The sequence below is a fragment of the Dasypus novemcinctus genome, chromosome 17 (genome assembly GCF_030445035.2).
Source record: "Dasypus novemcinctus isolate mDasNov1 chromosome 17, mDasNov1.1.hap2, whole genome shotgun sequence".
Taxonomy (NCBI): domain Eukaryota; kingdom Metazoa; phylum Chordata; class Mammalia; order Cingulata; family Dasypodidae; genus Dasypus; species Dasypus novemcinctus.
The window spans coordinates 38,137,060-38,162,584 of NC_080689.1; the positions used below are offsets into that span (position 1 = coordinate 38,137,060).

At 36.2% G+C, this 25,525-nt stretch overlaps 1 long non-coding RNA gene across 1 annotated transcript in view; it reads left to right on the forward strand.

Annotated features, from left to right (window-relative positions):
* The window catches only part of LOC131273958 (uncharacterized), a 265,586-nt gene that overhangs the window by 173,207 nt on the left and 66,854 nt on the right, over positions 1–25,525 (forward strand). Inside the window, exon 2 of the long non-coding RNA XR_009181143.1 lies at positions 4,198–4,253. This is a non-coding gene — a long non-coding RNA (uncharacterized lncRNA). The remainder of the gene's footprint in view (positions 1–4,197; positions 4,254–25,525) is intronic.

Here is a 25,525-nt window from a genome sequence, read left to right on the forward strand (position 1 = left end):
GAATCACTGGACACCATTCCATTTCTTGGAGCAATCTGCTCACTGAGTGCCCTTTTGGTATTGACTAGGACCTAAGCAGAATGGCTAGAATGGCTGTATATGCCTCTTCTGGTGCAATGTATCTGGGTTTTGGTCATGGCTATTGTTTAGGATCCTCAGTTCTTCTCCACATTGCATCTGCTAGGACTGGAATGTCAAAAATGGTCTCTTCACTCACATGTCTGGCACATGGGCTGAGATGGCTGAAACAGTTGAGTCTGGCCAGACATTTTTTCCCTACCTCTCTGGATAACTTGGGCTTCCTCACAGAATGGTAGTCACAGAATAGCTTCCTACAGGGCAACTATTCTTTGCAAGTGATCAGGCCAGGGCTGGGCAGAAGCTGCGTATCTTTTTATAAAACCTCAGAAAGTACTAAAATATTACTTCCAATACATTACATTGGTCAAGCAAATCACCAAGGCAGCCTTTATCCAGGTAGAGGAATGAGACTCTACCTTCCAAAGGATTTACAGCATCTTTAATATATCTTAAAAGAAAAGGCATCCACCATGAAGAGATATATACATTGAACTCTAGTTTCTCTCCTATGTACTTTGGCGAAGCCACTCAAATTTTCGTGCCCCTATTTTTGCCAACTGCAAAGTGATAAGAATTATTCATGCTTTTTTCTAATCACCAGAAATAGTGACACAATGCAAAGGTAACAAAAGTGGCAGTGTGTTAAGCTATTCACAGAAAAAAATATTTTACATAAGGGAAGAATAAGCGGTTAAAACCACTGCCTTTGGATCAAAACAGATCTAAACCGAATGATAATTTTCATAAGACTGTAGGCAAACTACTTAATATTACAGAGCCTTAGCTGCCTCACTTATAAAATAAGGAAGGGTGATAACAATGGCATCCTCACATGATATCATATTGAACATCCTTAATACAATTCCTATTACACAGTAAACACATAATAAATTTTAGAATATAGCTATTATTAGTTATACCCATCAAATGTTCACTCATAGAGGCGTGTCTTTGATGGAGATTGCAGTTACATATACTGATAACGGGCAGACTTCTATTAAATACTTTGGAGATGTCACTTTTGCAAAGGCAATGTGCTGTAAAGATTTTTTTCCTTCTCTTTATTTTTCCAATCAGTGCACAATACACTTCTTGTTACTGAGAGCCACAAGTAGGAAGGCTCAATGTAATTAAAAGATTGATCTTCTGGAAACAATGCTTAATAACAGGCATGAAAAAGTGAGAGTAATTCTGCATTTTCAAACACTGTCTTCAAGTTAATTTAGCTTAAGCTCTTTGCGAACAACCTAGAAAGTCTAGAATCAATATATCCAGGCTAAAATCAATGGACCAGAGAGAGGAGACAAACTCCAATTGGCTAATTCATTCAGATCAGTGAGAGCCTTCTGAAAGAAGCACTTGGTTGAACATCCATTTCGTATGCTCCAGATACTAACAGTTCAGTTTTGCAATAGCAATCTTTTGTATTTTGCTTGTTCTCTAAATTAAAAATCAATTTTATACATATATGTACATATGAGTGTGTTCATAGGTATAAATGAAAACCTGTTTTGTATATTTCAAAGTCCAAAAAACGAAAGTGGTTCTGAACAACTTTTCCCTCCTTATTCCAATGTCTGCCCTCTAAACAAGCAAACAAATAGAAAGACTTGGAACAATCCCCTATTGCATTTGTTATCAAATTTTCTTCACCTGAGGATCTTGGGAACATAAAAATTCCTTTACTACCCATTCAATCTCTTTAGTTCATGTTCTTTACCTATGCTTCTTGGCCAGATTTTCTGTACCTTTGATTTGCCTCCAAGGCAGTTTCTCTTCTGTCCTATTAGTTTCTAACAGCTGATGCTTTTTCCTTGGGAAGTATTTTCAGTTCAACATTCATTGAGAACTGAACATTGGAGAAATGCCTGAAACAAAACGTTATTCATTATATGTTCTCTTGCTTGTTTATCCCAATATTATAACCTCTCATGTTTTTGTTTCATATTTTCCCTCATCTTCCCCATTGAATATTTACCCAAAGACACCACAAAATGTATACATTACTTCTAGACTGCTAATTGTTACCTTTAATACAAACATTAATGAAAGTCAAAAAGAATTTAAAAATTTAGGGGTCAAAGATTTTCCTCAGGGGTCACTTTTGTAGGTCATTCAAGCCCATAATAAGCTATATAGAAATCCAGTCAAAACTACCTGGCCCAAATGTTTCAGTGTTTTTTTTTTGTTGTTGTTTGTTTGTTTGTTTGTTTGTTTTTTGCTAGGTCATCCACACTATATGAAAATAAAATAACATTGTATGCAATAAATCAATTTCAAAATCACAGCACAATTTGTGTTTCCTGAACTTATCTTTTCAAATTTTGATCCTGGAGATCATAAAGCTTTCAACAAGCATAAGCATTTATTTTTACATGGGGTATATTGTGCACATTAGAACATGTCTAGCCTACCAAATAAATACTTATTTGGAAGTTTATGTATGTCATCTTAACTTCCAACTAGCAGCTAAGAGATGTGTGAGGAATCTGAGAGTGGACTTTGGACTTGGGACCAGAGGACAACCGCACAGTTGATCTTAGAGAAGCTTGCCAGTGTCAAGCAAAACACAAAGAATGCCATGTGGGGAAAAATCTACTTTTTGATTCAATTTATGCACTGGAAAATGAAAGCCAAATTTTTCTTCTACTGTTACATCTTTTCTTTAAGAATAAAATATAGAGGAGAAATTTATCTAGGGACAGAATGACTGTTCCTTAGAGGAATGAAATGAATTGTTCAGTGATTATGCAATTTCAAACTAACAATGTGGCCATTAGTCACTGAGAGTATTAAAATTAATATTTATTAAATGCCTACTTCTTTGAACTTAGTGGATCATGTGAGAAACACGAGGTACACACCCTGTAGGCTTCTCAAGTTAAATGCCAGCAAACCAAACCAAGAGAAAAATTATAACATAGGGCAAAGTATTATATTTGGTTGGTATTTCCCATGACTGTCCACCCAGTCACTGTGGAATGCCCTAAAAAGCTTAATAGCTAAGTATTCAAAAACGATAAAACCTAACTACAATTCACAGTTTTTATTTGGTTGGACAAATATGAGCAGTCAGAAAACTAAGAAGAAAAGCAGTCAAAAAACTAAGTAGAAAACTTAGTAGAAAAACTAAGTATTCAGTTTTTTAAAGGTAAAACCTTTAAAGCTATTTTTTAATTTGTCTTGCTTTTGAATACTAAATATTGTATATTCCAAACCTTTGAATATAACCTACTTTAAAGTAATCTCTTATGTGTAAATTTTGATGGTTATTGGTTTCACAAAAGGATTTCCCATAAGAGTCCTTCAAATAGCAAATTCTTATAATGCATTTCAAATTTGTATTAACTCTGTAAAGTTTAATTCATAAACAACATTCAATAAATTGCTGTTGTTTTTTTGAAGTACACCTATTTTCCCAAAAATTTATCTCTGGAACTCATTACAGCTTAACGCATTTGAAACAGATTATTTCATTTGATATATTTGATACTTATAATAACCCTTTAAAATAGTCAGGAAAATTATTGTCACCCATTTCATAGTTAAGGGGTACTCAGGTGATTTTACTCAAAGTCAGTCTGCTAATTAAGGGCAGAACCAACACCATGGCTTCTAGTTCTTTCCATTCTGTTCACAATGACTTGAATTTTTAAATTCCAGGAATTTCTTTTATTTGTAATAACTTTTTGTAAATTAATACAAAGTTCTAAATACTTTGTAAATATTTCTTCTCATTTTAGGATTTTGTTTTATTCTAGACTAGACCTACTGTGAAATATTCAATTCAATTCCTTAATTGGATTAGAACCATCTGCTGGCTCAAATAGATGAATCCCTTTTCATTTAGTTATATTTGTTTATTACATTTTATCTTCTGACTCTTCAGTGTATTGATTCTTTTCAATAATCTTAATTTATTGCTAAGTGCAAAACTGCCAGTATCTAAAACACCACCTAATCTAGCAAAATATCCAAGTTTAAATATATATATATATATATAAAGAACCCTTGAAACCCATCTCCAATTAAATGTTTCATATTTACATAAATTTTTCTCCCTTTACTCATTCAAATACACTGTTTAATTAATTCTTGCTATTTCTATTTTCCCAGGTAACCATAAATCCTATGCACTTTGATCCTGACCTGTGATCCATGAACACTCAGAGGTATGCTCATTTTACTTAAGATCCATCTCAGGAATATAAGATACTAACAGTACTTTTCTAGTATTTCCATTTTTCTTGAACATGTCTCCATATAGTCTCACATAGGATACCTCAATCTCTCTTCCTATTTTGCTATTTATCAGAGACAGGGAAGATCTTTTAATCCACTTTTACTCTAAACACAACCAAAAGATTTTGAGTAACACAACTCAGGTTTTAAGGAGTGTTAGAAAATGTTATTTATTTCACTAACTTTCTCCTAACTCATCAGAAAATATGCAACCTGTGCCTAATTATGGAAACCATCAGTTTGAAGCCATGACATTATTGGGTATTCGTGGTGATTTTGGCTTATGATTTTAGAGGTTTTCTTCTTTGGAAAACAGCATTTCCAGGTTGTCAGGGAATGAGTTTCTGTATTCTATACCACATTCTTATAATAATCCCTTAGCTTTCAATTTTGGCAGGACTGGCAGAACAAAGACCTTTGAGTTATCACGAGTAGATTTCAGTTTAAATCTTCCCTATGTTGCTTGTGAGTGGAAGTCAAATTTATCTCAGAGCTCACCAAATTTTCTTGGGCTTTTCCATAACCATCTCCCTTTTCTATTTGGCTCAGCATATTTCAACCAAACAATTATTTTAAGGTGCCTATAAAAATGTTATGACCAACTCAGGAATTTCTACTACAGACCTCCCTATCAAGCTACCTTATCTTACTTCCATCCTGGAATACTCTGTCAGAGCAGCTTTAGCTATATTTTGATTCTAGAGAGTTCAAGTAATTTCATGTTTGGGTCTCTGGGTTCTGTGTCCACTTTGCCCATTTAAATGATGAGGGTTTGTTTTATTCAAGATAAGAAACATGAATCAACTCTTACTCTTTAACATCACACAATTTGTGATCTTCTGACAAGAGCAGGGGAAAATTACTGAGTTTCCTATCACTTTTTGGGAATGGAATGCTTTGTCTCAATAACATTAGTGTAGCACTGTGTACTTTTAAAGAGATTATGAATACATTATGACAGTTGATCGTCATGAAAAAACCTCTGAGATAGACTGGACACTTTAAAGGCAAAGAGATAGGCTCAAGGAGATTTGCTAACATAGTTAGTTGGTTAGTGGCAAAATTAGATGACCTGATGCTTAGTCTGTGCTCTTTCTGCCACACTGAAGGCTTAGGTAAGAGTTGAAGGAAAGATTTCCCCAGTCTTGGAATATCTCTTTTTAAAAATTCTCTTGGTTTCTTATTTTTTAAGATTAAAAAATAAACTGTTCACTTTAAACAAGTTAGAAAATCTTGAAAACATAATGTCACTGCCTAAAGAAAAACTTTTTCATAAATGTATTTATATATATTTATATAATTGACATTATACTATAATTATAGCTTAATTTATTTAACCACTAATTACGTCAGAAGTATTTTTGCAAGACTTGTAATATTTTCTGAAAACTTTAAAGAAGCTACATGCTATTTTATCACCTGGATATACCATTATAACATTTACCATTTTCTTATTATTTAATAATGATCTTTCTAATTTTTCATATCATAAAATAATGTAATAAAAATCCTTGGAATGACATCTCTGTTTGAAATCAAAATGAATTACTCATCATAGGATATAAATATTTTTGAACAACTTGCCATGAACTACCCAGTGCTTTCCTCAACTTCTTATTCAATTTATACTTCCAGCAGTGTGAGTAGCCAGCACTAAATGTTCTAGTCTAATTTAATATTTGCCAATTTAATCACGTTGTTGACTTGTATTGATTCACGTTTATTTTATTATTAGTGCTTTTGTTTTAAGTTTTAAGAAGACATTTTGGATTCTTTTTCTTACATCATATTTTAAGAACACTTTTTCTCCTTACCTCTCCTATTTTTTATTACCTCTCAAATCACTCTTTCTTCCCTTATTGTATTCTGATGTGTTTTCAGTCCTATATGCAGTTGGGGTAAATTTCTCAAGAGCAGTTTCTAGATGCTCATTAGCCAGGTAGTTCTTCAATGTTTTCTTCTTTAGAGTGGTAGTAATTTTTCCAGGTTTCTCCATGAAGAATTGATGCTCTTGACATCTATGTTGTTGATGATGAAGTTAAAAGGTTGACTTAGGTTATTCTATCTATTCTTCCTCTTATTGTAGGAACAATATTGCATTATTTCACTCATCTTGTTTAAGTTACTAGAGAAAAATAACAATGCCTACTTTAAAATATCTAAACAATGTGTTTCTTTACCTGTTTTGGAACATCATTAGAAGAGTGTTATGTTCTACATAAACTTCTGAAACTTATTTTTTAACTTAAAACTATTTTTTAGGTTTATCCATGTGCTGATGGATGTAACTGTGTTCCATTCATTTCCACTGCTGTAGAGTATCCCATTGTATGAAAATAATATTGTATTTACCAATTCTTCTGAAAATGAATATTTGAACACTCTCTACTTATTTTTTTCTAATTGCAGTGTTATTATGGACTTAGTGTACATGTTTCCAGGTGAATATTTTCCAAACATTTTTCCAGGGTCAATAAATAAGTGTAGAATTATGGAGTTACAGCATATCACTCTTGAAAAGAGGCATAAAGCCAGTATAAAATAATTTTGTTCTTATTCAGAGAATGAGGTGTTCACAGTTTTCTTGATCACTCTATTTAAGGCATGGTAGCAAGCAATCATTTTCAAAACACTTTTTTTAAAAAGTCTAATAACAAACAACAAAGTCATACCCATGTTTAAACCTGTTCCCACCTCTTACAGATTTTGTTCCAAAATTTTATTTCATACTCTCAGAGCTTAGTTGTATTGCATGTGTTCTGGGCCATGCTGTTAAAGCATTCTCCAGCATGCCAGCTTAGCATAGCAGTAGAATAAATAACCTAGGAGAAACATACTCTGCAGTAACTGGTCCATGGCTTTCTGAAAAGCAGTGTGTAATCACCATTGATTATAAATACTTACTGAATATTTCCATGGTGTTAGAACTCTGCCTCAAGGAGCAATAAGATAGACAAAACTGGGAAGGACAGAGACTGGGAATTCAAGCAGATGTACAATGTAAGTCAGAAGCCAGGTGTCAGAACATGGAATCAAGGAATGGAGTGAACTTTCTCAGAGAGGGCTGCTCAAGGATAAGTGATCAAATGAGGGTTTGAGGATGGTTGAGTGTCCAGACTGAGAAAGCAAAATGTGGGTACCATAAGTATAGATAAATTAGTCAACAGACTAAACAGTCAAGGATATAGAACAACTTTCTGCTTAGGCTGGGCAGACAAATTAAAGGAAGTCTATCTGGAAGGCAATTTACAGAGCACCAGGGAGTCAGTCAGGTGTGTGTACTAAAAAAGACTAGAAACAGATCTCACAAATGTGATGAGATGGAGAAAATTTTATTCATAGAAGTGCCTCTTAAGGGGAGCTCTGCATTTGATTGAAAAATCAGCAGAGATTAGTGTTCTTAGGAAAAATGTAAAAATACTAAAGACATCAATAGTGGCCAAGATTTTAGAGAAAAGGGTGGATTAAATTCTATTAGCTTAGAATGAATTTCTCCTTTATCTCAGACTATCAAAATTTTGTCCATCATTAAGACCCCCAGTCAAAATTCCCTTTTTCCATGAAGCTTCTCTGGTTATATCCCCTGGTTTAAATGACTCAGTATTTCTTTCTTCTAACATCAGCATTTATCTAGAATTGATAAAAACAGAGGAGTAGATGTGGCTCAAGCAGTTGAGCACCTGCTTCCCACATGGGAGGTCCCAGGTTCACTTTCTGGTACCTCCTTAAAAAAAAAAAAAAGCAAGAAGCAATACAAAAAACCCAGCAATGCAGGACAGTTGATGTTACTCAGTAGTTGATTATCAGCTTCCCATATACAAGGTCTCAGGTTCAATCCCCTGTCCCTGGTACCTCAAAAAAAATAAACAAACAAAAAACCCAGCCAAAACATGTATCTGAGAGCACCTACTACATTTACATTAGTATATATTTACATTCCTTATAAGATCCCTATAATGTAGGTGAATATAATTGACTACATTTTGAACACGCAGAATTCGAATATGGAGAGAGTAATCAAATTGTCCAAACACATTACTAGTAGTAGCCAGAAAAAAGTTTACATACTAAATACATGAGTATCCTAAATTTGCACTCATTTAATTTTTTAAAAATATTGTTGAAGTTTATCATTCATACATGACATACATAAACAATAAATGTATAGTAAAAGTTGTGAACTTACAAAATAAACATACACAACACAATACAGGGGTCCCATACAGGGGTCCACCAACACCTTGCACTGTTGTGAAACATTTGTTACAAACTATGCAAGAGCATTGTCAAAATATTACTAACTATACTCCCTATCTTACATCTGGTGTATTTCCTCCAACCCCCCTTTTCTTTATTTTTTTTAATATATTCTTATTTGCAGAGGTTGTGAACTTACAGAACAATCATGTACATGTGCAGAATTCCCATACAACAACACCCTTCACCAACACACTACACCTTAGTAGACTATTTCTTACAGATGATGAGATCATATCAGCAGACTATTACCACCAACCATGGCCCATAGTATACATTTGGCACACTTTTCCCATACCTACCTCCCCCCCCCCCCCCCCCCGCCATTAACAACACAGTACTCTGGCATTGATGTAAGAATTTTACGGTATTATTGTTAACCACAGTCCATAGGCCACACCAATTTTATTTTTCCCATGCTTCTCCACATTCCCACAGCCCTGCAATAGTGACATACATCTGCTGTAGTTTACAGGACACTCTTGCATCTGAACCATCAACCACAATTCTCACCCACCTCTGAGTTCACTGTGTTATTCAGTCCCTAGATTATTCTCTAGCTTTCTTCCAATTGACATTGATATCCATAAACTACCCTTTCCAGCCCAATCCCATTTGTAAAACTGCTCCTACTCACTGTAATGTGTTACTATGAACTCTATCCATTTCCACTCTTTTACAGTTAATTAAAACTTCTACGTATATTAAGCATCAGTAGTTCTTCTCAGCCCTCCTTTTGTCTCCCAATTACCTATACTCTAGGTTTTAACTCCATGCATTGATTCTTGGTATTTAGTTCATATTAATGAGACCATGCAGTATTTTTCCTTTTGTGTCTGGCTTACTTCAATTAGCATAATGTCTTTAAGATTCATCCATGTTATCATGTCTACCAATATCTTTTCTTCTTTCTGCAGCATAATATTCCATCATATGAACACATCACATTTTGTTTATCCATTAATTGGTTGATGGACACTTGGGTTGTTTTCATCTTTTGGCAATTGTGAATAATGTCACTATGAATATTGGTGTGCAGATGTCTGTTTGTTTCACAATTTTTACTTCTTCTAGATATAGTCCTAATAGAGAAATTGCTGGACATATGGCAGTTCTATATTTAACTTCCTGAGGAGCTGCCAAACTGTCTTCCACAGAAGCTGCAACAATTTACATTCCCACCAACATTGAAGGAGTGTACCTATTTCTCCACATCCTCTCCAGCACTTATTGTTTTCTGTTTTTTTAAAGAATGGCCATTCTATGCAGTGTGAGATGATATCTCATTGTCATTTTGATTTGCTTTTCCCTAATAGTTAGTGATAGGAAACATTTTTTCATGAACTTTTTTGGTATTTGTATTTCCTCTTTGCAGAAATATCTAAGTATTTTGCCAATGGACTGCTTGTTCTTTTATTGCTGAGTTGTGTGATCTCTTTATGTAGAATGGAAATCAAACCCTTATCCATATATGTTTTCCAAATATTTTCTCCCATTGAGTGGGCTGCCTTTTCACCAAAGTCCTTTGAATCACAAAAGTGTTTAAGTTTGAGGAGGTCCCATTTATCCATGTTTTCTTTTGTTGCTCATGCTTTTGGTATGAGGTTAAAGAACACACCACCAACCACCAGGTCTTAAAGATGTATTTCTACATTTTCTACTAGGAGCTTTATGTTTTTTGCCTCTATATTTAGGTCTTTGATCCATTTTTAGTTACTTTTTATATAAAGTGTGAGATAGGGGACCTCTTTCCTTTTTTTGGCTCTGGTTTCCAGTTCTCCTAGAACCATTTATTGAATATACTGTTCTGCCCCACCTGGGTGGGTTTGATAGGCTGTCAAAAATCACTCAACCAGGCAGCGGATTTGGCCCAGTGATTAGGGCATCTGTCTACCACATGGGAGATCCGTAGTTCAAACCCCGGGCCTCCTTGACCCATGTGGAGCTGGCCCATGCGCAGTGCTGATGCACGCAAGGAGTGCTGTGCCATGCAGGGGTGTCCCCTGTGTAGGGGAGCCCCACGCACAAGGAGTGCACCCCGTAAGGAGAGCCACCCAGCGCAAAAGAAAGTGCAGACTGCCCAGGAATGGTGCTGCACACATGGAGAGCTGACACAACAAGATGACGCAACAAAAAGAAACACAGATTCCCGTGCCGCTGACAACAGCAGAAGCGGACAAAGAAGACGCAGCAAATAGACGCAGAGAACAGACAACTGGGGTGGGGGTGGGGGGGATAAATAAATAAATCTTTTAAAAAAATCACTCAACCATAGATGTGAGGGTCTGTTTCTGAACAATCAGTTTGGTTCCATTGATCTATATGACTGTCTTTATACCAATACCATGCTGTTTTAGCACTGTAGCTAGGTAATATATTAATAATTTAAAGTCCAGAAGGGAGAGTCCCCAACTTCCTTTTTAAAATGTTTCTGTCTATTGATCTCATGTCCTAACACTCTACTGAAATTGTTTATTAGCTCTAGCAGCTTTGTTGTAAATTTTTCAGGACTTTCTAGACATAGTATCATATTATCTGCAAATAACAAAAGTTTTACTTCTTCCTTTCTGATTTGGAAGTCTTTTATTTCTTTTTTCTTGCCTGAATGCTCTAGCTAAAACCCCTAGCAGTATATTGAACAACAGTGGTGACAGTGGTTATCCTTGTCTTGTTCCTGATCTCAATATGAAAACTTTCAGTCTTTGACCATTGAGTATAATATTAGCTGTGGTTTTTTCATATATGGCCTTTACCATGTTGAGAAAATGCAAAATACCAGAAATTGGTTGGTTTTTATAAAGCGTATTTATTTGGGGTAGGAGCTTACAGATACCAGGCCATAAAGCCTAAGTTACTTCCCTCACCAAAGTCTATTTCCATGTGTTAGAACAAGATGACTGCCAATGTCTGTGAGGGTCCAGGCTTCCTGGATTCCTACATTCCTGAGGCTTGCTTTTCTCTGGGTTCAAGGTTCCTTTCTTCCTGGGGCTGGCTTCTCTTTCCTCTGTGAGTTTACTTGCCAGGGCTCCAGTCTTCAGCATCAAACTCCAACATCAGAACTCAACACCCTAATCATAACTCAATCATGCCCAGGTACAGATCAGATTACAAGCATAATGCAATATTTCTTTTTGGAATTCATCAATAATATTAAACTGCTTTACTTCAATTCTTATCTTTTGTAGTATTTTTATCAAGAAAGGATGCTGTACTTTGTCAACTGCCTTTTCTGTATCAATTGATAGGATCATATGATTTTTCTTCTTTAATTTTTAATGTGGTGTATAATGCTGATTGATTTTCTTGTGTTGAACCATACTTGCATGCCTGGTATAGAACCCACTTGATCATGATGACTAATTCTTTTAATATGTTGTTGAATTCAATTACCAAGTATTTTGTTGAGGATTTTTGCCTCCATATTCATTAGAGAAATGGGTCTGTAATTTCCTTTTTTTTTGGTAATATCTTTATCTGGCTTTGGTATTAGAGTGACATTGGCTTAATAGAATGAGTTTGGTAGCATTCCTTCTTGTTCAATTTTTGAAAGAGCTTGAGTAAGATTGGTATTAAAACTTCTCTGAATGCTTGTTGAATCCATCTGGTCCTGGACTTTTCATTTTGGGGAGCTGGTTAATGACTGTTTCAATCTCTCTACTTGTGATTGGTTTGTTGAGGTCTTCTATTTCTGATAGGGTCAGTGTAGGTTGTTTGTACATTGCTAAGAATTTTTTTCCATTTTGTCCACATTGTCTAGTTTTTTGGCATACAGTTGTTCATAGTATCCTCTTATGATCTCTTTCATTTTATTTCATTTCTGTGGATGTCCATAGTAATATTCCCATTTTCATTTTTTATTTCATTTATTTGCACCGTCTCTTTTTTCTTTTTTGTCAGTCTAGCTAAGAGTTTGTGAATTTTGTTAATCTTCTCAAGGAACCAACATTTGGTTTTGTTAATTTTCTCTATTGTTTTTTGTTTTTAATTTCATTTATTTCTGTTCTGGTCTTTGTTATTTCATTCCTTCTACTTGCTTTGGGATTAGTTTGCTCTTCTTTTTGGAGTTCCCCCAACTGTATAGTTAGATCATTGATTTTAGTTCTTTCTTCTCTGTTAATATAAGCTTTAAGGGCTATAAATTTCCCTCTCAGCACTGTCTTTGCTACATCCCATAGGTGCTGCTATGCTGTGTTCTTATTTTCATTCTTCTTGAGATATTTATTGATTTCTCTCAAAATTTCTTCTTTGAACCACTGATTATTTAAGAATGTGTTGTTTAATCTCCATTTATTTGTGAATTTTCACTTTTTTTTGCCTCTTGTTTATTTCCAACTTTATTCCATTATGATCAGAGAAAGTGCTTTGAATAATTTCAACCTTGTTTAATTTTCTGAGATCTGCTTTTTGACCAACATATTGTCTATCCTGGAGAAAGATCCATGAGCACTTGATAAGAATGTATACCCTGATATTTTGGGGTGCAATATTCTGTATATGCCTATTAAGTTTAGTCCATTTATCATATTATTCAAGCTCTCGGTTTATTTATTGTTTCTCTACCCAGATTTTCTCTCCAGTGTTGAAAGTGGTGTACTGAAGTCTTCAACTATTATTGTAGAGATTTCTATTTGTCTCTTTAGTTTTGCCAATGTTTGCCTCATGTGTATTAAGTCATCCTGGTTAAGTACATATACATTTATGATTGTTGTTTCTTCCTGGCAAATTTCTTATCCATTCTGCCGGTCTGTGTTTTTTTTTATTGAGGAGTTTAATCCATTAACATTCTGTTATTACTGTAAAGGCAGTTATTATTTCACCCATTTTGACCTATGGGTTTTATCTGTCATATTTCATTTACACCACTCTTTTTTACACTTTTAGTTACTTTTACTGATATAGTCTTCATTTCTAGACTCTCTTCCAAGCCTCTCTACTCTCTTTTCCTTTCAGACTGCACCACACTCTTTGGCATTTCCACAGATAGTTTCTTTGTTATAAACTCCCTTGGTTTCTGTTTATCTGTGAATATTCTAAACTTGCTCTCATTTTTTAAAAGTAATCTTTCCAGATAGAATATTCTTGGCTGGAAGTTTTTCTCTTTCAGTATCTAAATATATCATATCACGTTCTTCTTGCCTCCATGGTTTCTAATGAGAAATTGACATCTAATCTTATGGGTATCCCTTATATGCTATACATTGCTTTTCTCTTGCTGCTCTCAAAATTCTCTTTGTCTTTGGCTTAACGTTCTGATTAATATGGGTCTTGGAGTTGGTAATTCAGATTTATTCAGATGGGAGTATGTCAGCTGCTTGGACACGGGTATCTATGTCCATCAAGAGGACTGGGAAAATTTCTACCACTATTTCTTCAAGTATTCCTTCTGCCCTTTTACCTTTCTCTTCTCCTTCTGGGACACCCATGACATGTAAGTTTACATATCTTTTGCTGTCATTTAGTTCCCTGAGACCCTGTTCAGTTTTTTGTATTCTTTTCTTCATTTGTTCTTTTGGAGGCCATGTCTTCATGCTCACTCATCCTTGCTTCTGCCTCCTCAAATCTGCTGTTATATGCATCCAGTGTGTTTTTAATTTCATTTATTGCACCTTTCATTCCCATAAGATCTGTTAGTTTTCTATGTGTGCTTGCTTTCAAATTCTTCTTTGTCCTCACCCAGGGTTTTCTTTTATTTTTAATTTTTTTTTATTTTCAAAGTTTTATCTTACATAAATATTACATATCAGTGTCTTCTTAATATCCTTAATCTCTTTAGCCATCTCACTGAATTTATTAAGAAGATTTGTTTGAACATCTATGAATAGTTGTCTCAACTCCTTTATGTCATCTGGAGGTTTATCTCCTTCCTTTGACTGGGACATTTCTACCTATTTCTTGGTACAGATTTTATATATATATATATATATATATTTTGGTGTTTTGGCATTTAGCTTAGTAGATCTATTTATTCTGGGTACAGTTTCTCTCTTTAGTTTAAGCCTTTCTTGCCTTTTCTTCTTTGCTGGTTGTGTAGTAGGAGCTGAGGATATAGTTGGTGCTGTAAGCTGTGGAGGTTGAAGCTGTCTGTGTTGTCCCAGGAACTGATGAAGCTTCTCCCACCTTTCTCCTCTGCCAGATGTAGGGACAGAGCCACAACTGTGTGTAATAATCCAAGTTGTGCAAGACAAGACTGTCTGTAGTTGCTTGATGAACTATATCCTGATGAAGTCTCACACCCCATCCTCCCTTACCTGTGGTGGGGATGGAGCTGCAAGAAACTATGCCATGCAGGTCCAAAATGACTGTAGGTGCCCAGGTAAGCTGACATAGCACTGTGCCCCTCTCCCCACTGGGGTTGGGGATGAACCCTCTGGAGTGTCCAACAATCTAATCCATGTGGGCTGAATATGCTTGCAGTTGTCCTGAGAGGCTGAGGGAATACTGTCCTTTCTGCCTTTTAGGGGGTGGCAAGAGAATCATCAATGCCCAACAGTTCAGTCTGTGTAGGCCGAAAGTGCCTGCCATTGCCTGGAGTGGCTAAGGAAACACCAGCACCCCCTATCCTATTGGGTGGTGAGGGTGGATCCACAGGCATCCAACAGTTCAGTCCCTGTAGGCCAAAAGTACTCCCTGTTCCCCAGAGAGGCTGTGGAAACAACAGACCCCTCCTATCCTACTGGGTGATGTTTATCCATAGTCATCTAATAGTCCAGTCTGTGCAGACCAAAAGTGCCTGCTATTGCCCAGAGAGGCTGAGGAAACACCAGTCCTCTCCTATCCTATGGGAGGCAGAGGTGGAGATGGAATTGAAGGAACTTAACAAAACAGTTTTTGTGGGCTGAAAATGCCTACAGGTGCCTGGAGATGCTGAGGAAAAATAGCTCCCCTCCTATCCTATTGAGGTGTGGGGATGGAGTCCCTGGTGTCCAACTACTTAGTCTGTGCTTGTCAAATGCTCCTGCAGTTACTTCAAGAGGCTGGTGCAGGTCCGCCTGGCTTCTTCCCTGCCTGAGGCAGGACTGGAGCCTAGGTTAGGGTTGCAATCTGATCTTGTTAGAAAGAAACCAGTCCTTAACTTCATGTGATTTTCTGTCAACCCTGCTTCCCCTCATGCTGGGGCAGAGTTAAAATGGCAGTTACTGGCCTCTTTCTGACTTGGACAGGATCACACTTTAGCTGTTCTTAGGATTATACTTTAGCCAGCTGAGTTTCTAATCCATACCTGAGGTTGGCAACCAACAGTCTCTTCCTCCCTGTTTATGGGAAATGGAGCTTCCAACTGTAGCCACAGAATAGCTCCTGAGGCAACTTATACCACAGGCACCAGCCTCTGAGGCATTGATGCTCTACTCATAAATCTTCTCAGCAGATGGGCAGTCTCCTTCCATACTTTCATGGATGTTGCAGGATGCTCTTCTGGACTACTGAGGACTGCAAACAGGTGCTTTACATAGCTCAGGGTGATTACTAACTACCTTATAGGACAAGCTGACTCTTGGAGTTCCTTACTCTGCCACCATCATCCCCTCCTTCATGCTCATTTCAATTTATTTCAGCATTCTTTAGACTAAGTTTCAATCATCACTTACACCACAACCACCTTGAGGTAATTATTAATGTGAATGCCAAGTCCCAAGACTATTCAAAAGGAATTGGAAAACTGCATCTTAGTAATTACCCCACATGATGCTCATGCACTTTACAATTTGCAAATAATATCATAGTTCATAAGCCTTCTCATTTAAGATGTGCTTTATAGTGTATATTAAATTCAGTTGTGTGCTAGTTTTTAAAGGCAAGAAGCATGTCTTAGTTCACTGAGAGCTGTCACAATTGATAACATGGTGTGTTATGCATGATATACACTCAATAAATTTTTGTTGAATTATTGCCAATTTCTGTGTTTCATTACAGCAAAAATCAGTATGAACCTGTTAACAGCACTTTATTTTCCTTATGTCAAAACCTGTTGGAAATATTGTAGTGTATTATTTATTTATTTATTTATATTTAATTTACTTTGTATATTAGAGAAGTTTTTGGATTACATAGAAATCATGCAGAAAATGCAAAATTCCTATATCATACCCTCATGCACAGCTTTCCTTATTATTAACATTTTGCATTAATGTGCTACCTTTCTGACAATTGATAAAACAATATTATAATTGTGCTATTACTTGTAATCCAAGTTTACATTAGGGCTCACTGTTTGTGTTATACAGATATGCAGTGTTTTGTATTTTAGAATATTTTTGTTCCAGTAACTACAATTTCTCATTTGAACCACATTCAAATACATAATTCAGTGATGCTAATTACCATCACAGCATTGTGCTACCATTACCACCATCCATTACCAAACTTTTCAAGCACACCGAACAGAAACTGTGCCAATTAAGCATTAATACCCTATCCCCTGATAACCTGTATTCTGGTTTCTGAGTCTATGAATTTGCTTGTTCTTAATGTATCAGTGATATCATACAATATTTGCCCTTCCATTTCTGGCTTTAAGGTTCATCCATGAATTTTAAGTTTCATCCATGTTGTTGTGTATATCAGCATTTCATTCCTTTTTAATGCTGAATAATATTCCAGTGTATATATGTATACTGTATTTTGTTTATCCATTCATTGATTGATAGACACTCAGATTGTTTCCATCCTTTTGCAATTTTTAGTAATGCCACTGTGTGAACATTGGTGTGCAAATATATGTTTAAGTCCCTCATCTCAATTCTTTTGGGTATATATGTAGAAGTGGGATTTCTGGGTCATACGGTATTTCTCTATCTTTTAGTTTGTTAAAAGCTGCCAGGAGCAATGTATCAGAAAATGTGTTGGCTTTTTAAAAGGGAATGTATTAGGTTAAGAGTTTACAGTTCTGGGGCCATGAAATTGTCTGAAGCAAGGTATCATCAGAGATTCTGTCTTACCAAATTGCAGCTGTGGGTGGTCAGGTACATGGCAGAGCATAACGGTGGCTCTGCCAGCCTCTGTGTTCTCCAGGTTTACTTTCTCCTGAGCTCAGCTGTGGGTGATCAGGCATATGGCTCATCTCTTCCCTCTCCTCTAGGCCTTGTCTCTTTCAGCTTATTGGAGGCCTCTTTCTATACCTCTGTGCTCCACTGATTCCAGCCTCTGGTCTCTGGTACCTCTCTCTCAACCTCTTGGAGTTTCTCTGTCTCTGCAGCTTTTTTCTGTGCCTGCGGCTTTTTTGTCTTCCATTTATGAAGGACTCTGGCAAGAGGATTAAGACCACCTTGGGTCCCACAGTCTAATCAAAGGCCCTTAAATGAAGCAATCTAACCAAAAGTGATCTACTCAAAAGGCCCATTAGTTGAATCTAATCAAACGGTCCTATCGATAATGGGTTTGCAGGCACAGGATTGGGAATGCTTTAAGAACAGGTTTTTCTGGGGTCCACAAAAGACTCAAACCAGCACACTCTACTTAAATTACTGAGGAACTGCCAAACTGTTTGTCTCAGCAGCTGCACCATTTAACATTCCATGGGAAATAGTTTTGAAGATTTGATAAAAATATGCACATAAAAATACACATATCCATGTTAATTGTGGAACATTTAGAAGAATCCAGATAAAAAGAAAAATGGAAAAAAGCATCCAAAGACAATGGCTTTTGTCATGTTTATGTACTTAAATATTACTTCCACATGTATTTCACCTCTTGTAGGAAAAATCCATATGTATTTGTTCAAAAAGTGTAAAAATAACAATGATTTTTGTTTGTCAGGTTTTATTTGATGCAAGATTTGGTGTCACTATAATTTAAGTACATCTTAAATAATCTTTCTTCACAATGTTGCTTACAGATATTGGGGGGGATGGGATTCAAAGTAAAATAAGAACTCTTGCTCTCTTTAGAGAAGAATCATACAAGCTCAAAAGTAGATTATCCTCAACTCTATGACTTCCAGTGAGTTGTCACCATTTTGTTGAGTTTATTTGGTGATGAAGGGCAACTACTGCACAACCTATAGAAGAGGGGTCCCTCTCATGAAAACAAGATGCAATTACCTGCCCGAGTTAACAGATGAAAGCTCAATGGAGGTTTTCAGCGAAGAAAGAAAACTGCAATGCCCCCCTATTCCCCAGGGTTTTGTAAGCCCTTGAGGATATCTTTTTTTTTTTTTCTTTTTTTTTTTTCACACTATGAGGATATCTTTTTTATTCCAGTTGATGACAACGGTATTGATTCCAAGGGCGGGTAACATAGTTCACCTTTGGAGCTTTGTCACAAGAATGGATTTTTTTTTCTTTGCTTCTCTTCACACATCTAAAAGAATTGAATAATTTCAACAGTAATTTAACTACCTGCTAATGTGTTTTTTTAAAAGCAAATTATACAAGTTATTATAGCTGGGAGTCTTCAAGTGAAAGATGGCTGATCCATCAATGCCATACCTCTGCCCTCTCTCAAAATTCTATTACAAGGACAGTAAAAGGATTATGGCATAAAGCCAAACGAACAAAAATAGTATTAAAAAGAGATGGGGGAGGTGGACTTGGCCCAGTGGTTAGGGCATCCGTCTACCACATGGGAGGTCTGTGGTTCAAACCCTGGGCCTCCTTGACCCGTGTGGAGCTGGCCATGCACGGTGCTGATGCGTGCAAAGAGTGCCGTGCCATGCAGGGGTGTCCCTGCACAGGGGACCACCATGTGCAAGGAGTGCGCCCTGTAAGGAGAGCCGCCCAGCATGAAAGAAAGTTCAGCCTGCCCAGGAATGGCGCCCACACATGGAGAGCTGACACAACAAGATGACACAACAAAAAGAAACACAGATTCCCATGCTGCTGACAACAACAGAAGCGGACAAAGAAGACGCAGCAAATAGACACAGAGAACAGACAACTGGGAGGAGGGGAGAAGGGGAGAGAAATAAATTAATAAATCTTTAGGAAAAAAAAAAGGATTGGAGTACTTTCTTGAAAAATGTAGAGCAAAAGGATAAATGGCAACTGACCTAGCAGATCCAATTAGTCAGGCCCTAGGCTGGCAGTGTGAAAAATTAAGAAGCAGCATGAGTTGTGCTAAAGGGTTCAAAAAGTTCAGGAACTATTCCTATTTCTAATACTTATGGAAATAGGATCAAAGGTTGGTCTGAAAACAAGAGGACTGGTTAAAAATCTCACACAGAACTCCAATACTCTTCCAGAATGCCACATATCATGTAATAACTCTTTCCCTACTTCAGTATATGATAGGAGGAATATTCTTTCAAAAAGATAATAAAAAAGATATCTGGATGGGCAGATGTCAAACACAATTGTAGACAACAATACCATTGTGAAAATAAGGAAATTAAGTAAATATTAAAATTGCATATTAAATATTGACTCTTCCAGTTGTCTTCCTCCATTTGCATCTGAGAATTTGAAAACAATGTTTAAAACTTCATACAGGAATATGAATGTTTTTCTGTGAGAAATCTAATCAGCCCTAGATAAAACATATGAAAATATGCAGAGTCTCCCCAGACAAACTGGTGCAGCCAGATCATCCTACAGCACAATTCTCAGTTGACTCCACTCATAGGCATGTAATGTATATTAAACAAATTAGGGACATAGAAACCAAAATTCAGGAAAATGAAAAAGCATTTGTTGTTTGTCCATCATCTCCTCCTCATTAGTTTTTCTGGATGAGTCCAATGAACTGGAGAGTAGGTGTTGCAATTCTGTTAAGATTCAGTGTCCAGCTGGCACATGGACAGCCCCAAGATTTAAGGATCTTGAATATATACCTACTAACTCTAATACTAACTATAGGTTCAGATAAAAGGACAGAAGAGCCATGTGTAAGAAAACCACAGCTGAGTCCAACTCTGTCACACTGGGGAGCATAAATTCCAGAGTAGAACCCACTGGCAAGGGACCAAAAGTCTCCTGAGCTATCTGCCCTGACTATAATGTCTGGGTGTCTCCAGAGCCCTCAGGAGCCCCTCTGTTTGGGATAATATCTACTTTGGTTGTCAGTGAGATCCTGCTGAGATGTGTATAAGCATTACCTCTGGAATGACCTCAATCCCTTGGTGCCAGGGAGGCTCATCCCCAGGAGCCATGTCCTATGCTGGGGAGGGGGGGGCAGTTATTGCATTTATATGCTGAGTTTGGCTTAGAAAAAGGCCACATTTGAGTAACAAGGAAGTTCCCATTAGGTAACTCTTAGGCACCCTGCAACACTAGGCTAAGTTTCAATTTCAAAAACAAAAGTTTATAAGCATAGTCAACAGTATCAAGGGCCCATCAATGGACAATCCTCCTTCATTAGTCATTGCCCCTGTACTTGGGGGATTGTTCCTGCTCTATTAGAGAATGTGGCAGAGCTCCCCAGAATGGGACTTTGATATTCTTTGGTTATTGTGTGAATCTCCACCCATTGTGACAATGCCCCATGAACATTTGAACACATTTATATGTCTTATACATATGCCCAGGTGAACTGCCTCCCATGTATTCCACCATCACCAACACCCCAAACCAAATGATCTTCCCCTGCCACAACTATAACCCTTCTGTGATCCAAAATTTCTACAAAAATGAAGTCAATAAAACAGTCAAAACAATTAATAAGAAAATGAAATAACAATGGTAGTTTTCAACATGAAAAATAACATACAGGAAAATTATACCAAGGAAACGAGAATGTCTACAACTGCAAGCAAGAGAGTCCCATCCATTGACCTTATGGGGTCAAAGGCCCCCCTCAGTTCAAGGTGGAGTGGGCATCACCATCACTGAGTCTTCAGGAGTGAACTATGGACTAATGTAGACTTACTAGTATTCTACTATAGACTTACTGTGATTCTATCAATGGAAGAAAGATCATTGATGTAGAGGCAGTGGCCACTGGAAGTTTTGGGGGTATGGAGAGAGAAAAACAGATGAAATATGGGGGCATTTTTGAGACTTCAGAAATGTCCTGAATGACATTACAATGACAGATATAGGCCATTATATATTCTGCCCTAACCAACAGAGTTGAGTGGGAAAGAGTGTAAACTACATAATGTAAACTATAATCCATGCTTAGTGGCAATGCTCCAATATGTACTTATCAATTGCAATGAATGTGCCATACTAATGAAGATGTTGCCAATGTGGAAAAATGTGGGAGGTGTGGAGACTGGTGCATGTGGAAATCCCCTATGTATTCCATGTAACATTTATACAATCTAAGTATCTTTGAAAAAATAAAGAAAATTATTTAGAAAAAAGAAAAGAAAAAGCATTTGAAGAAACACAGATCATGGAGGGATATGAAAAAATTTTAAAGCTAGTGTTACTATCTTCTGAAAGATGAGAGAATATATTGCACCTGTGAAATAAAAACAGGATACTTTTTAGAAAGAATAAACAGTGAAAATGACAGAACATTTTTAAACGAACAAATTATACAACAGCATAAATTACAACCTCAATAGACGTACAATTCTAAGTAGAGCAAAATTAAAAATAGATGGAAGATGTGATAAACAAGATACATACTCTGAAAAAAGGGGGAATTCTAGAAAGAGAACTGAAGAAATAATCAAAGATCTAATTGAAAAATCAAAAGACTTGAGTTTCCGGATTGATAGTAGCTACCAGCAATGGACAAACACAATGATAAAGATAGATACACTCCGAAGCCAAAACATTATGGACTTTTTCGGCAAGGGAGCAAAAGAAAATCTGAAAAACTTAGATTGAGAAAGTAGAGGCCAAATAGTAAGGATAAGAAATGAGCATCGTTGACTGTGAAAAGGCAAGGCAACCATTTTTTTTTCCAATATCCTTTGGGAATTTCTATACTAGAATTTATTCCCCAGCAAAATTATTAAGTATGATTTAAAGACTGAATATACTGGGGGAGGGTGTCAACTACAATGTAAACTATAATCCATGCAGTGTAGCAGTGCTCCAAAATGTATTCACCAAATGCAATGAATATGCCACAATGATGAGGGAGGTTGTTGATGTGGGAGAAGTGTGTGTGTGTGTGTGTGGGGGGGTGCTGGCATGTGGGAACCTCTTATATTTTTTAATGTAAAATTTTTTGTGATTTATGTATCTTCAAAAAAAATAGACAATTTAATAAAAATATTGTTTTAAAACAACATCTTGAGAAATAAAAGTTTAAAAAAATATTTATCTCCCACTGTACCCTATCTCAAGAAGTCATGAGAGAGTTACTCTTGCAACATAAGGAGTAAACCAAGAATGAGGAAGTTATGGGATTTGTTATCTGTTTTCCACCCTAAGATTGAGAAGAAAGGAATTATCAGTATGGTAGTGAAAAAAGATGCCAGAATGACAGCTGTGCAACAAGCTTCAATACAACAATCCAGATGGAAGTGGGTCTCAAGGGTCTGGGATATGTATATCTACAAAGATAAAGCAATAGAAGTCCTGATGTATGACAGTTGTGAGAAAATACTGATAGAATTGGGGACAATCAAGAGTTGTATTGATAATAAATACATAGATAGAATACTAAACAATTACCTTCTGGGGGAAGCCAAAGTTTATGTAGGAAGAAAACATAACCACAGTAGAGTATGGTTTGGCTGTGAGTATAGCTTATAGTCAATATAATATAAATAATGTGATACTGATAAATTCAAAATTATGGTTTAACTATGTTGGCAGAATGGGAGGGAAAGAGATATGTCTGTGAACAGTGATGGAGGTGGTTACTAGAATTAGGAGATGTGAAAGAGAGCTAAATCTTTATTTTCCGTAGACAGTAAACAAATATTATTTCAAAATTAGAAATAGAAAAGCAGTATTTTACTAGCCAAGTTTCTCACTGTTAGAGTGGGAAGTTACAGATAAACAAGGGGAGAGGGCCAGAAATGATCAAGGTGGTAACAGATTAGAGTTGGAGGCACCATTATGAACTTATGTTTAGCTTATGATAGATATAAAATCTGATAGATATAAAATATCTATATGATAGATATCTATATGATAGATATAAAATATTAAATTATTTATAGATATGTGTATGTGTGTGTATGTGTATGTGTGTATATTATATTTTCTGGAGGCTGAGAGGCTCAAGAAGCAACAAGAGCCCAGTTGCAATGACAACACCTAATGTCCAGACCTTGGTTTCTAATATCATTTTCCAATAAAAGGAATCAAGTCTCCTTAGAGAAATGGCTGATTCTAGAACTAGGAAAGAGAATATACAAGATGATCCTCGAGTATCTTGTAGGGCCAGAAAGTAACCAAGTGCTTCAAAACAAACAAACAAATAAAAAACAATGATGGGGTGTATCAAGAAGGACATACCACTGTGTGACATTGAATGAGTTCCCAATGGCCAAAGCTAGAACAATAAAATATTATTGGAAAATAACCTAAAGTAAAAAACAAATTTTCATGAGTCCATACTTCTGTAAATAACTGAATAAATAAACAAATGGAGGAGACCAGACAAATATCCTGAGCAGACTTCTGAACATTTTTTGTATCTACTCCTCCCTTAAAAAGGTGGAGCATGACTCCCTATTCCTTAAGTGGGGGCTACAAAATAGTGACTTCCTTCCAAAGAGTACAGTATGAAAAGGGGAAAAAGTACTTTATCCCAGAGAAACCTGAAAATACTAATTCAGTCAACAGTCATAAATCATGATAGTATGTGATGAGAATGCCACTTTTCCTTGAAGTTTTCCTTTCTAAAACACATGACATGGTCTAATCATGAGAAAAACATCAGACAAATCCCAATTTGGGGATATGGTACAAAATACCTAAGCAGAATCCTCAAAACTCTCAAAGTCATCAAAAACAAGGAAATCCTGATACTCTTTCACAGCCAAGAGGACCCTAAGGTGACATGATAACCTAAATGTAAGGCCATGTCCTGCATGGAATCCTGGAACTGAAAAAAAGGGCATTAGGTAAAACCTAAGAAAATCTGAATAAAGTGTGGACTTCATTAATAATATATCAATATTGCTTCATTAATTGAGACAAATGTACCATACTAATATAAAATGCTAATAAAAAGGGAAACTGGATATGATATATAAGGAGCTCTGTACTATCTTTGTAATTTTCCAGTTACTCTATAACTAACATAAAATAAAACATTTGTTTTTTAAAAGGCAGTACTGTAGTATATTCTTGAATGAAACGCAATTAAAGTGGTTGCCAGTGGGAACCATGAAGTATGGGGAGGGTGGGAACTATTGTTTCGTTAAATGCCTCCCATAATGTATCACTAACAAATTCTTCCTTTTGCTTTAGCTAACTTAATCTTCATGCTCATTCATAAACATATGTATAAACAGGTCTTTGACCAATCCTGTCCTTAGGAATTTTCTTCACTGCAGCATTATTCTGACCACAATCTATTTTTACCATCTTGCTTTGTCTAATTAAAATGATTTCCTTGACAAGAGCATTTCTTATGCCAGCTTAAACCTACTTCTGTTTAAGATCCATTATACTTTTAGAGGTTAGAATTTTAGAGTAGACAATTTTAGAAGTAAACCTCCATCAGTTCCTAATTTTCCCTTGGTGAGAAAATTAGTCATGTTTGGGACTTTATAGTTCCTCATAAATATCCTTTATGAAAAATAATTTTCTTTTCTTTCAATATAAGTTCAGTTAAGTAATCTGTCAAAGGCATTGGTCCTTATTAGTTGTTTTATTGAGAATATGCTGTGTGCCAGAGAAGGCTTAAACATAAATATCTCCTCTCTGTTGTGGTCCTAGACAACATTCAGACAGGTAGGCAGACAGGCTTTCAAGTGAAAGAAAGGAAATGTATTTTTGGTGAGGGAAGAAACTTCTGATATAAACATTATTATGGAATCTTGGGGAAAGAAAAGGAGGGAAAGCCAACTGACAATGAGCCGCAACTTAATTTGTTCACGCAATCCTCACACTTACCTTACACAAGAAATATTCTTGTTCCCATTTTCAGA